General features: G+C 43.5%; 1 protein-coding gene and 1 non-coding gene across 7 annotated transcripts in view; one reads left to right on the top strand and one right to left on the bottom strand.

Moving 5' to 3' along the window:
- The window catches only part of LOC102491132 (zinc finger protein 140), a 97,092-nt gene that overhangs the window by 3,855 nt on the left and 82,867 nt on the right, over positions 1–10,370 (top strand). For 3 of the 6 annotated variants that reach the window (XR_001370288.2, XM_027771384.1, XM_014587390.2), the window contains exons 2-3: positions 8,044–8,120; positions 9,567–10,217. The exons of 1 other annotated variant lie outside the window; for it this stretch is intronic. The gene's annotated coding sequence lies outside the window, so the exon portion shown is untranslated. The remainder of the gene's footprint in view (positions 1–8,043; positions 8,121–9,566; positions 10,218–10,370) is intronic. 2 more of the 6 variants (XM_027771385.1, XM_027771383.1) reach the window with 2 other exon arrangements.
- Positions 5,306–5,412, bottom strand: LOC114007625 (U6 spliceosomal RNA). Its single transcript, XR_003549221.1, has one exon. It is a non-coding gene; the product is annotated as a U6 spliceosomal RNA (small nuclear RNA).

Raw genomic sequence — 10,370 nt, 5'->3', positions numbered from 1 at the left:
AAATAGTCAGATATCAGAGGAGCATCGTAAACAAAGATGTTGTGAATGTTAGGTATGTGAGAATGGTTTGGTGGTGCCTTCACATCGCAGTGTCAGGAAGCCCTCTCTCTTCTCTCTCTTCTCTCTCTTCCCCTTTCGTCCTTTGGAGAGGTTTTGCAGAGAGAGACAGAGGGAAAGAAAGCAAGAAATCGCCTCCTAGGTGGGATGGCCATGCCAAAATTCCTTCTCCTCCATTTTCCTCTTGGGATCTTGGGCATGCACGTACATGCGCCTGGCGTGAGTTTAAGCCACCGGATCCCAGACTCCAACCGTGGTCGACTACATGGGAGTCCTGCTACGTAGCCATTATGGCATCTGCTGGTCCTTTTTTATGTTTTTTTTTTTTTTTTTTAATCTTAGATGTATGTACTTGTTGGAGAGAGACAAAGAGAACAGAGAGGGAGAATGAAAAATCAACCCCTAGGGGGAGATGGCCAGCCACAATCCCTTCTCCATTTTCTTCCTGGGATTTTGGGCATAGAAGCACAGGTATCTGGTGTGAATTTCAAACTGTCAGGTGCAGTACTCAAACTGCAGTTGGTCACGTGGGAGTCCAGTGGCTTAACCAGCATACCACCTACTGGCCTGGTAAACCCTGTCTTGAGGCAGCATTTCAGCAGAGTCTAAATGACAACGTGATGATCGTGGGAAGAAGCTGGTGAGTGGGAGGGGAAGCATGTGGGGTTTTAGAAGAAGTAAGGCAGTTCCTTAGGCTGGCCCCTCATGGTTCCTTAGGCAAGTAGCCGGCCTGTGGCCGGGGAAGGGAGGGAGAGTGTAGGTAGGTATGACCAGATAGTGTAGACCTGTTTGAGTGCAGTGAGGAGTTATGTTTGGAGTCATGTCTGGGCCTTGAACTGTGGTCAGCTGTGTGGGAGTGTCCAGGTCCTTAACCACCATGCCACCTGCTGGTCCCTAAGTTAATCAATTTTACTTCTTTTATGAGAGAGACATTTTATTTATTATTTTTACTATTATTTTTTAAATAATTATTTTATTTAACGTTGTTTATTAATTTATTTTTTAATTTGACCAGAGAGGGACAGAGTGAGAGAGAGGGAAAGTGAGAAAGCAAGCTGCCAGATCTGGGATTCAAATCTCTGTCGGCCATGTGGGAGTCCAGCGCCTTTAATTACCACGCCACCTGCCAGCCCCTTATTACTACTGTTTTTAAGTTTGTTGTAGGGCACATGGGCTCATGAGCGAGAGAGAGAACACAAGCCTCCTGGTCCCAGTTCGGACCATGGTCAGCCACGTGGGAGTCCAGCGCCTTAACCACCTGTTTGCCCCAGTCACTCTCTCTGTGTATACACATATGCATGTGCACATGGGAGGATTTCAAAAAGTTCATGGAGAAATGGAATTAAAGTATGAGTTTATTTCGGTGCAAACAATTTAGAAATCCATGTTTCTTCATAAAATGCACTTTCCTTGAACTTCCTGAAGACCCTTGTCCACGTACGTGCATATGAACACCCTTCATTTACCATCCACCCTCACTGTTCCCGTTCCTAATGGCCCTGACTTGATGAAACCCTCTCATGCCTGTGTGCTTCACTTCCCCCAGGTTTTCTCCCTTCCTTCCTTTTCCTTCTTTATCTCTTCTTTTCCCCATTCCTTTTTTCTTAATGTGACTGACACAAGTAATACTGGGACGTATTTGCCGTGTGTCTCCCCTCTCCTGTTTTACCTCCTCTCCCTTCACCTCGCCCAGTCTACTTCTCAGAAAAACTACCATTCCCTTGTTGTGGTGAAGCTTCCTGTTCCCCTTCTGCTCTGTTTTGCCTGCATGATCAAGTGCACAGGGATCTGTTTTGTGTTTTAATGGAAATAACAATATTGCTTTTCCTCTTTTATATAAAATAATTTTTTGTTGTTGTTGGAGTGGTTTTTGCTATAGGGCATGTGTGCTCACCAGAAAGACAGAGACAGAAAGTGAGAAATCACCCCCCAGGGGGATGGTCACGCCGCAATCCCTTCTTCTCCATTCTCCTCTCGGGATCTTGGGCACGCACACACACGTGCCCGGCGTGAGTTTAAGCCACCGGGTCCAGGACTTGAACCGTGGTCGACTACATGGGAGTTCAGCGACATAGCCATTACGCCAGCTGCTGGTCCCTATATAAAATAATCTTAAATTATCCTTCTTTTAGAAAATGTGATTGTAAGTAGCAAAGCCCGAGCCCATTTGCCATTGTGTCCCTCCTCTTCTCTCCAGAGATAACCAAGTAGTCATTAATTTGGAGATTTCCATCCAGACCTTTTCCACAGAAAACAGAACCTATTGTGTTTCCCCCCCTTATCTATAAACAGTGTGCTTCGTAATTTGCCTTTATTTTAGATTTCATTATGGTGGTACAAATAGCTTGGGCATATTTCTTCTTGATTTTTGATTTTTGAGATTTTCTTACCAGGGGGCATGTGTTCATGGGAGAGAGAGAGGAAAAATGAGAAATCACCTCGCATGCTGCAACTCAGCCTTTTCCATCATTCTTCTCTTGGAATTTTGGGCACGCATGCACACACACCTGGTGTTTTTTCCAGGCTGCCTGATGTGGGACTTGAATGGTGGAGTAGGCCCTCTAGTATCCAGTGCCTTAACCACCATGCTACCTACTGTCCCCCATGAAATACTCCTTTTTACTAACGCCACATTTATCCTATAGTACAAGTGGGCCATGTTTCATTGAGCCCATTCTGTACTGAAGGAGAGTTAAATCTTTATGGCCGATCTCTATTGCTGTGGGAAGCCCACCATCTGGTAACACCAGACCTCTCTACTTTTCCTACTCCCAGATATGACTTCCAGCCTTTTATCTGCTAAAATTCATCTATTTTTATTTTTGTAAATAAGTATTTTATTTAACTTTATTTGTTTATTTTAATTTGACCAGAGAGGGACAGAGCGAGAGAGAGAGAGAGAGTGTGAGAGGGAAAGTGAGAAAGCAAGCCACCAGGTTCAAGACTTGAACCGCAGTCAAACTATTACAAACCTTGGGACCAGCAGTTAGCGTAATGGCTGTGTTGCTGGACTTCCATGTAGTCAACTGCAGCTCGCGTCCTGGACCCGGTGGCTTAAAACTCACGCCGGGCGCGTGTGCGTGCGTGCCCAAGATCCTGAGAGGAGAATGGAGAAGGGATTGCGGCATGGCCATCCCCCCTGGGGGGTGATTTCTCGCTTTCTATCTCTCTGTCTCTGTCTGTCTGTCTGGCAAGCACACGCGCCCTATAGCAAAAACCTCTTAAAAAAATAAATAAAAGGAAAAAAAAACTATTACAAACCTTAAAACGGTGAACTTCTCTATAATAAATATGAATACTTTCTGTTTTATTAATATAAATGTATTTTTTTTTGCCACAGGGCACATGCAACATGCACTGGCCAGAGAGACAGTGAAAGAGAAAGTGAGAAATCACCCTCCAGAGGGTTGACCACACTGTAGTCCCTTCTCTGTTCTCCTTTGGTTTGGGGCATGCACACACACATGCCTAGAGTGATCTTTAGGCCACTAGATCTGGGACTCGAATAATCAGCCATGTGGGAGTTCAGCATTGTAACCACTACGCCAACTGCAAGGCTCCACTTCATTATTTTTTTTTTTTTGGAGTGGGTTTTTTTTTTTTTTTTTTTTTTTGCTATAGGGCACGTGCGCTTGCCAGAAAGACAGAGAGAGACAGAGAGACAGAAAGTGACAGAGAGACAGAAATCTCCCCCTGGGGGGATGGCTGCAATCCCTTCTCCATTCTCCTCTAGGGATCTTGGGCACGCACGCACACACACCCGGCATGAGTTTAAGCCACTGCGTCCAGGACTCGAACTGCGGTCAACTACATGGGAGTTCAGCAACATAGCCATTATGTTAACTGTTGGTCCCCACTTCATTAATTTTATAGACTTTTTATTTTATTTATTTATTTTGAGAGGTTTTTGCTACAGGGGGTGTGCACTCACCAGAAAGACAGAGAGACAGAAAGTGAGAAATCACCCCCCACCCAGGGGAATGGTCACGCAGCAATCCCTTCTCCTCCATTCTCCTCTCGGGATCTTGGGCACGTGCGCACACGCGCCTGGCGTGAGTTTTAAGCCACCGGGTCTGGGACGCGAACCGCTGTTGAGTTGAGTACGTGGGAGTCCAGCGACATAGCCATTACACCACCTGCTGGTTCCCAGAGGGGATACTTTTAATGTTTCATATAAAATATATATATTTTTTATGTTTAGGGAGAAAAATCCTTTCTTTTTCCTTTATTTTATTTTATGTTTTTCAGAGAAGTTTTTGCTTAGGGTGCATGTGCTTGCCAGAAAGACAGAGAGAGACAAAGTGAGAAATCACCCCCCGGGGGGATGGCCATGCCGCAATCCCTTCTCCTCCATTCTCCTCTCGGGATCCTGGGCACGCACACACACGCGCCTGGCGTGAGTTTAAGCCACTGGGCCCGGGACTCTAACTGCGACTGACTACATGGGAGTCCAGCGACATTGCCATTGCGATATCTGCTTGTCCCAATCCTTTCTTTTTTTATAAGAATTATTTCATTTATTTAAATTTGACCAGAGAAGGACAGAGTGAAAGGGTGAGGGTGGGAAAGCAAGCCTCCAGGTCCAGGACTCAGACTGTGTTAAGCCATGTGAGAGTCCAACGCTCTTAACCACCACGCCACCTGCTGGCCCCCAAAAATCCTTTCATCTTTTTTTTTTTATAAGAATTATTTGATTTAATTTAATCTGCTTATTTTAATTTTACCAGAGAGGGACAGAGTGAGAAAGAATGAGAGAGACAGAAAGTGAGAAAGCAAGCCACCAGGTCTAGGACTCAAACCATGGTAATCCACGTGGGAGTCCAGCACCCTTAACCACCGTGCCACCTGCAGGCCCCAAATCCTTTCTTATCTCAAGGAAATTTCTTTTACTTTTGGTTTGATCTGAAAATTTTTTATTTATGCTTGGTGGAATTACTTAATTTTTGTTCTGTTGCTGTTGGCTCCTGCCACATGACTAGCTCCTTCATCTTCCTTTGGTAAGGCAATAAACCTGCAACATTGGGCTGAAAAGGGACAAGGAGGTTAGGGCGGGAGACTTTGTATACCTACACAAGTAGCCACTCATGTATATATTTCTCCTTCCCAATTTATAAATGAGGCACAGAAAAATAAGGGCTGTACATATGATTATCTAAAAGAAGCAGAAGCTTTATAACAACCAATATCAAAACATTTAATGCTAGTGATTCTAGATTCTTTAAAAACAAGGCCAAAAAATGCTTATTTTAAAAATATGGAATGCTTCATGAATTTGCGTGTCATCCTTATGCTGCGGCCATGCTAATCTTCTCAGTATTGTTCCAGTTTTAGTATACGTGCTGCCGAAGCTAGCACAGTTTGCTATGAATTCTGATTTACACTTTATTTTTGCTGTAGGGCACATGTGCTTACCAGAGGGAGAGAGAAAGTGAGAAATCACCCTATAGGGGATGGCCTCACCGTTGTCCCTTCTATTCCATTCTCCTCTTGGAATTTTGGGGAGGTGTGCGCCACACAAACAAGCTTGGTGTGATTTCCACGCTGCTGAGTCCAGTATTCAAACTGCACAGTTGGCCATGTGGGATCCAGTGCCTTAACCTCTATGCCACCTGCTGATCCATGAATTCTGATTTTTCAAAGTGTTGACTCTTTTTTTTTGTTGTTTTCAAATTTTATTTTAGAGTTTTGCTTTAGGGCGTGTGCGCTTACCAGAGAGACAAAGCGAGAAATCATCCCCCAGCCAGACAATCCCATCTCTCCATTCTCTTGGGATTTGGGGCACACACGCACCTGGTGTGAGTTTTAAAGTGATGAGTCTGGGACTCGAATTGTGGCTGACCATCTGGGAGTCCAGCATCGTAACCATTATGCCATCTGGTGCTTCCCAAAGTGCTTACTCTTATCCCATTCGTTTTATTACAGCTGTTGAGATGTTTGACTATTCTCCATTTGCTAATGTGACTTCTTGCATCGATTAGGTTATGGTATTTTATTTAACTTCTTTTTGTTTATTTTTGAGAAATTTTTGCTGTAAGGCACGTGGGCTCACTAGAGACACAGAGAAGGCCAAAAGTGAGAAATCATCCCCTAAGGAGGATGGCCACACTGCGGTCTGTCCTCCTCCATTCTCTTCTCGGGATTTTTGGCATGTATGCACACATACCTGGTGTGATTTTCAAGCTGCCGGGTCCAGAACTCAAACCATAGTCAGTCATGTAATAGTCCAGAGCATCTTAACCCCTACACCCCTTGCTGGTCCCTTGCTGAAATGTCTTTTGTGTATCTTCTAATTTTATAAATACATTTTTTTCTTTTTCTTTCTTTTTTTTGGGGGGGAGAAGTTTTTTACTGTGAGTTTAAAGAGGCTGGGTCCAGGACTCAAACCATGGTTGATTATATGGAAGTCCAGCCATATAACCATTATGTCACCTGCTGATCCCTGCACTTTTTTTTTTTTTTTTTTAAAGTTTTTTGCCATCAGGCATGTGTGAGGGAAAGTCAGAAACCACCCTTCAGAGGGAATGGCCATGCCATAGTCCCACCTTCTCCATTCTCTAGGATTTGGGGCGTGCATGCACATGTGCCTGTTGAGATTTTCATGCCCCTAGTCAGGAACTTGAGCTGCAGTTGGTCTTTTGGTAGTCCAGTGCCTTAACCACTGTGTCACCTGCTGGCCCCCTTCTTTAATTCTTTTAATGAACTCTTATCATAGTTTGCAGTGTATATAGGTACATAGTTATGTTGTGTATATAGGTACAGAATTAATTTTATTTTACTAATATTTTTGTCTTAACTATTTCAAACCGTTTTAATAATAGACAAGATAAGACCACATGTGTGCTGTGTTGTCTGGTTCTGTCTGTACTGTCATGCAGCCTTGATAATGAGGCATACAGGTGTCCTGAGCCTCAGCCCTACTTCAGGCGAGCTAGAATAGAAGGCTTGTCTTCTGTGGATGGTGATAGAAGTTCTGTTTTAATCTAGCATGAGACAGGACTAGCAGATGGCGTAATGGTTATGCTGTTGGACTCCCACATAGTCTACAGCAGTTCAAGTCCTGGACCTGGCAAAATTAAAACTCAGGCTAGGCACATGTGCGTGTGTGCCCAAAGTCCTAAAGTGGAGAATGGAAAAGAAGAGATTGTAGCGTGGCCATTCCCCCTCTATCCCCGGGGATGATTCTTGCTTTATCACCGTCTCTCTCTCTGCCTCTCTGGCAAGTGTACATGAACTTAAATAAAAGCCCCAAAACAAGGGGACCAGCGGATGGCATGGTGTTTAAAGCACTGGATACTCCCACATGGCTGACCACAGTTCGAGTTCCAGACCTGATGGCTTTCCTCCTCACCTTTCCTCTCTGTCTCTCGCTGGTCAAATTAAAAATAAGTGAATGAATAAATTTAAATAAATAATTCTTTAAAACAAAACAAAACAAAAACTGTACCATAAGAGTAGGTTTCATAGTGCAGCAGTTATGTGCTACACAGAGGAGCTGGGTCCTGAGTAGGGTTTGAGTCAGGGCCCTGGTGGCCTGAAGAAACATGCTGGTAAGATAGAGAATTGGAGGGAAAAGGATTGCTAGCATGACCAGGTCCTGTTGAGAGGAGTGCTCTCTCTCCCTCTCTCCCTCTCTCCCTCTCTTTCTCTCCATGTTTGTCAGTCTGTCTCTCAGGCAGGTGCACACATCCTTTGACATTAAAATAGTATGGAACTGTTACCTTTTGGGGGGAGGGTACTACAGTTTATTTATTTATTGAGTACTTCGTCAGTTTATTTATAACTATTGACTAATCTGGTTTTCCTAGTTCATTCTGGACCAATTTTGCTTATTTTTATTTTCTTAGAAAATTTTCTATTTTTAGTTTTCAAATTAACTTGAACAAATTTGTAAATACAGTCAGTTCTGTGGTATTTGCATTGAAAACATGAATTTATTTCAGCATGGTTTCTATATTAGGGAACAATGAGCTTTTTGTCTGATTTCAGAGAACCCTCTTTCCATCACTTTAGAGTAACTTACAAGCTGCAGCCTTCTGACACCTAGACTTCGGGTCATTTTCAAGGTAAAGTGCTTATTTATTGAAGTGTTTCTGTATTTCTTAACCGTTTAGCATGTTTAAAACTGCTACTGTTTTTTATTAAGTTTCAGATTTTTGGTCCTTTTTTAAAAATATTTGCTGGAGGGCACTGCACTCACTGGAGAGACTGAAAGGGGGGGGAAATTGAGAAAGCACTCCCCCTCCCAGAGGGAATGGTTATAATCCCTTCTCTGTTCTCTTCTTGAGATTTTTCATATGCATGCACACATGCCTGGTATGTTTTTCAGGCTGCCAGGTCTGGGACTTGAACCACACATTTGGCCATGTGGAATCCAGCTGCCTTAACCACACACCACTGGCTGGTCCCAGATTTTCTTTTCTTTTGGAGAGGTTTTTTTTTGTTGTTGTTATTTTTTTTGCTATAGGACGCGTGCGCTTGCCAGACAGAGAGAGACAGAGAGACAGACAGCGAGAAATCACCCCCCAGGGGGGATGGTCACGCTGCAATCCCTTCTCTCCTATTCTCCTCTCGGGATCTTGGGCACGCATGCACACACGCCTGGCGTGAGTTTTAAGCCACTGGTTCTGGGACGCGAACCGCGGTCGCCTACACGGAAGTCCAGCGACATAGCCATTACGCTAACTGCTGGTCCCCAGATTTTCTTTTCTATGTGTGTTACTGACAAAGGTATTACACTCCCAACCCCATTTCCCCCATAAATTCAGTGAGTTTCTTGTGTGTGACTTTGTATAGTGTGATTTTTTTTTTTTGGTAATGTACAAGGGTGTCTTTACAAAGTTTGTGGAAAATGCTTATAATGAAAACTATGCATGGATTTCAATTTTTTTTTTTTAATTTTGTGTATTTTTTTAATACTAGAGATGTGGACCTGCCAGAGAGAGAAATTAGAGTGGAGAGAGAGAAAGTGCCCCTAACAGGACCTGGTCATGCTATAATCCCCTTTCTTTCTTTCTTTCTTTCTTTTTTTCCTAGAGAGTTTTGTTTTGTTTTCGCCATGGGGCATGTGCACTTGCCAGAGAGAGACAGAGAGAGAGAGACAGTAAGAGGAAAAGTGAGACAGAAAGTGAGAAATCACCCCCTAGGGGGATGGACATGCCACAATCCCTTCTCCTCCATTGTCCTCTTGGGGTCTTGGGCACACATTCATATATGCTCAGTGTGAGTTTAAGCAACCAGGTCCTCAAACCATAGTCGACTACATGGGAGTCCAGCGACGTAGCCGTTATGCCATGTGCTGGTCCTTGCAATCCCCTTTCCTCCTTTCCTTCTTCCCTTGAGGATGTTGGGCAAACATTCACATATACCCGGTCTGCCTTTCAGGCCATTGGGCTGGGATTCAAACTGGTGGGTCTCTCCACACAGCGTTTAACTGGTGGGTTAAGGGGCTAGCCCTCAAAATTTTTGCATTGAAATAAATTTGTACTAACTTGTTATACATGTCTGAACAGGATCTAGTTTGAGCTACTTACTAAGAAGAAATAGTCTGAAAAGAGCCCTTATCAGAACAGCATGGATTCTGCTAAAATTGAAGCAAGAACACACATCAAATTTATGGTGAAACTTGGGTGGAAAGATGGTGATATGATTGATGCTTTATGAAAAGTTTATGGCAACGATACCCCCAAAGAAACCAGTTTACAAATGGATAATTTGTCTTAAGAAGGGAAAAAGTGATATTGAAGATGATGCCTATGGTGGCAGAATATCCACACCAAATTGCAAAGAAAAAAAACTAATCCTGTTTGTGGCCTAATTGAAGAGGACCAATGATTAGCAGCAGAAATAATAGCCAACACCGTAGACATCTTAATTGATTCAGCTTACACAGTTCTCACAGAAGAATTAAAGTTGAGCAACTTTTCTGCTTTGTGGGTGCCAAGACTGCTGTACCCTAATCTGCTGCTGACAGAACATAGCTTTCAGTGGAAATTATAAACAAATGAGATTATATTTCTGATGTATTTCTTTGAAGAAACATAATAGAAGCTCACACATGGCCTTACCTGCATGAGCCTGAAGACAAAGCACAATCAAAGCAATGTCTGCCTCGATATGGAAATGGTTCAGTTGGAGCCGAAGGGGACCCATCAAGAGCAAAGGTCATGGCAATAGTAGTTTGCAATGCTTGAGGCAGTTTGCTTGTTGACTTTCTGTAGGGCCAAGGACAGCATCTGCTTATTAGGAAAGTGTTCTGAGAAAGGTAGCCGAAGCATTAGTGGAGACACTCTCAGGAAGGCTTCACTGGGGGGTTC

The sequence above is a fragment of the Tupaia chinensis genome, unplaced genomic scaffold (assembly GCF_000334495.1).
Source record: "Tupaia chinensis unplaced genomic scaffold, TupChi_1.0 Scaffold000211_1, whole genome shotgun sequence".
NCBI classification, from domain to species: Eukaryota; Metazoa; Chordata; class Mammalia; order Scandentia; family Tupaiidae; genus Tupaia; species Tupaia belangeri.
This window is presented reverse-complemented; position numbering and strand designations above follow the sequence as displayed.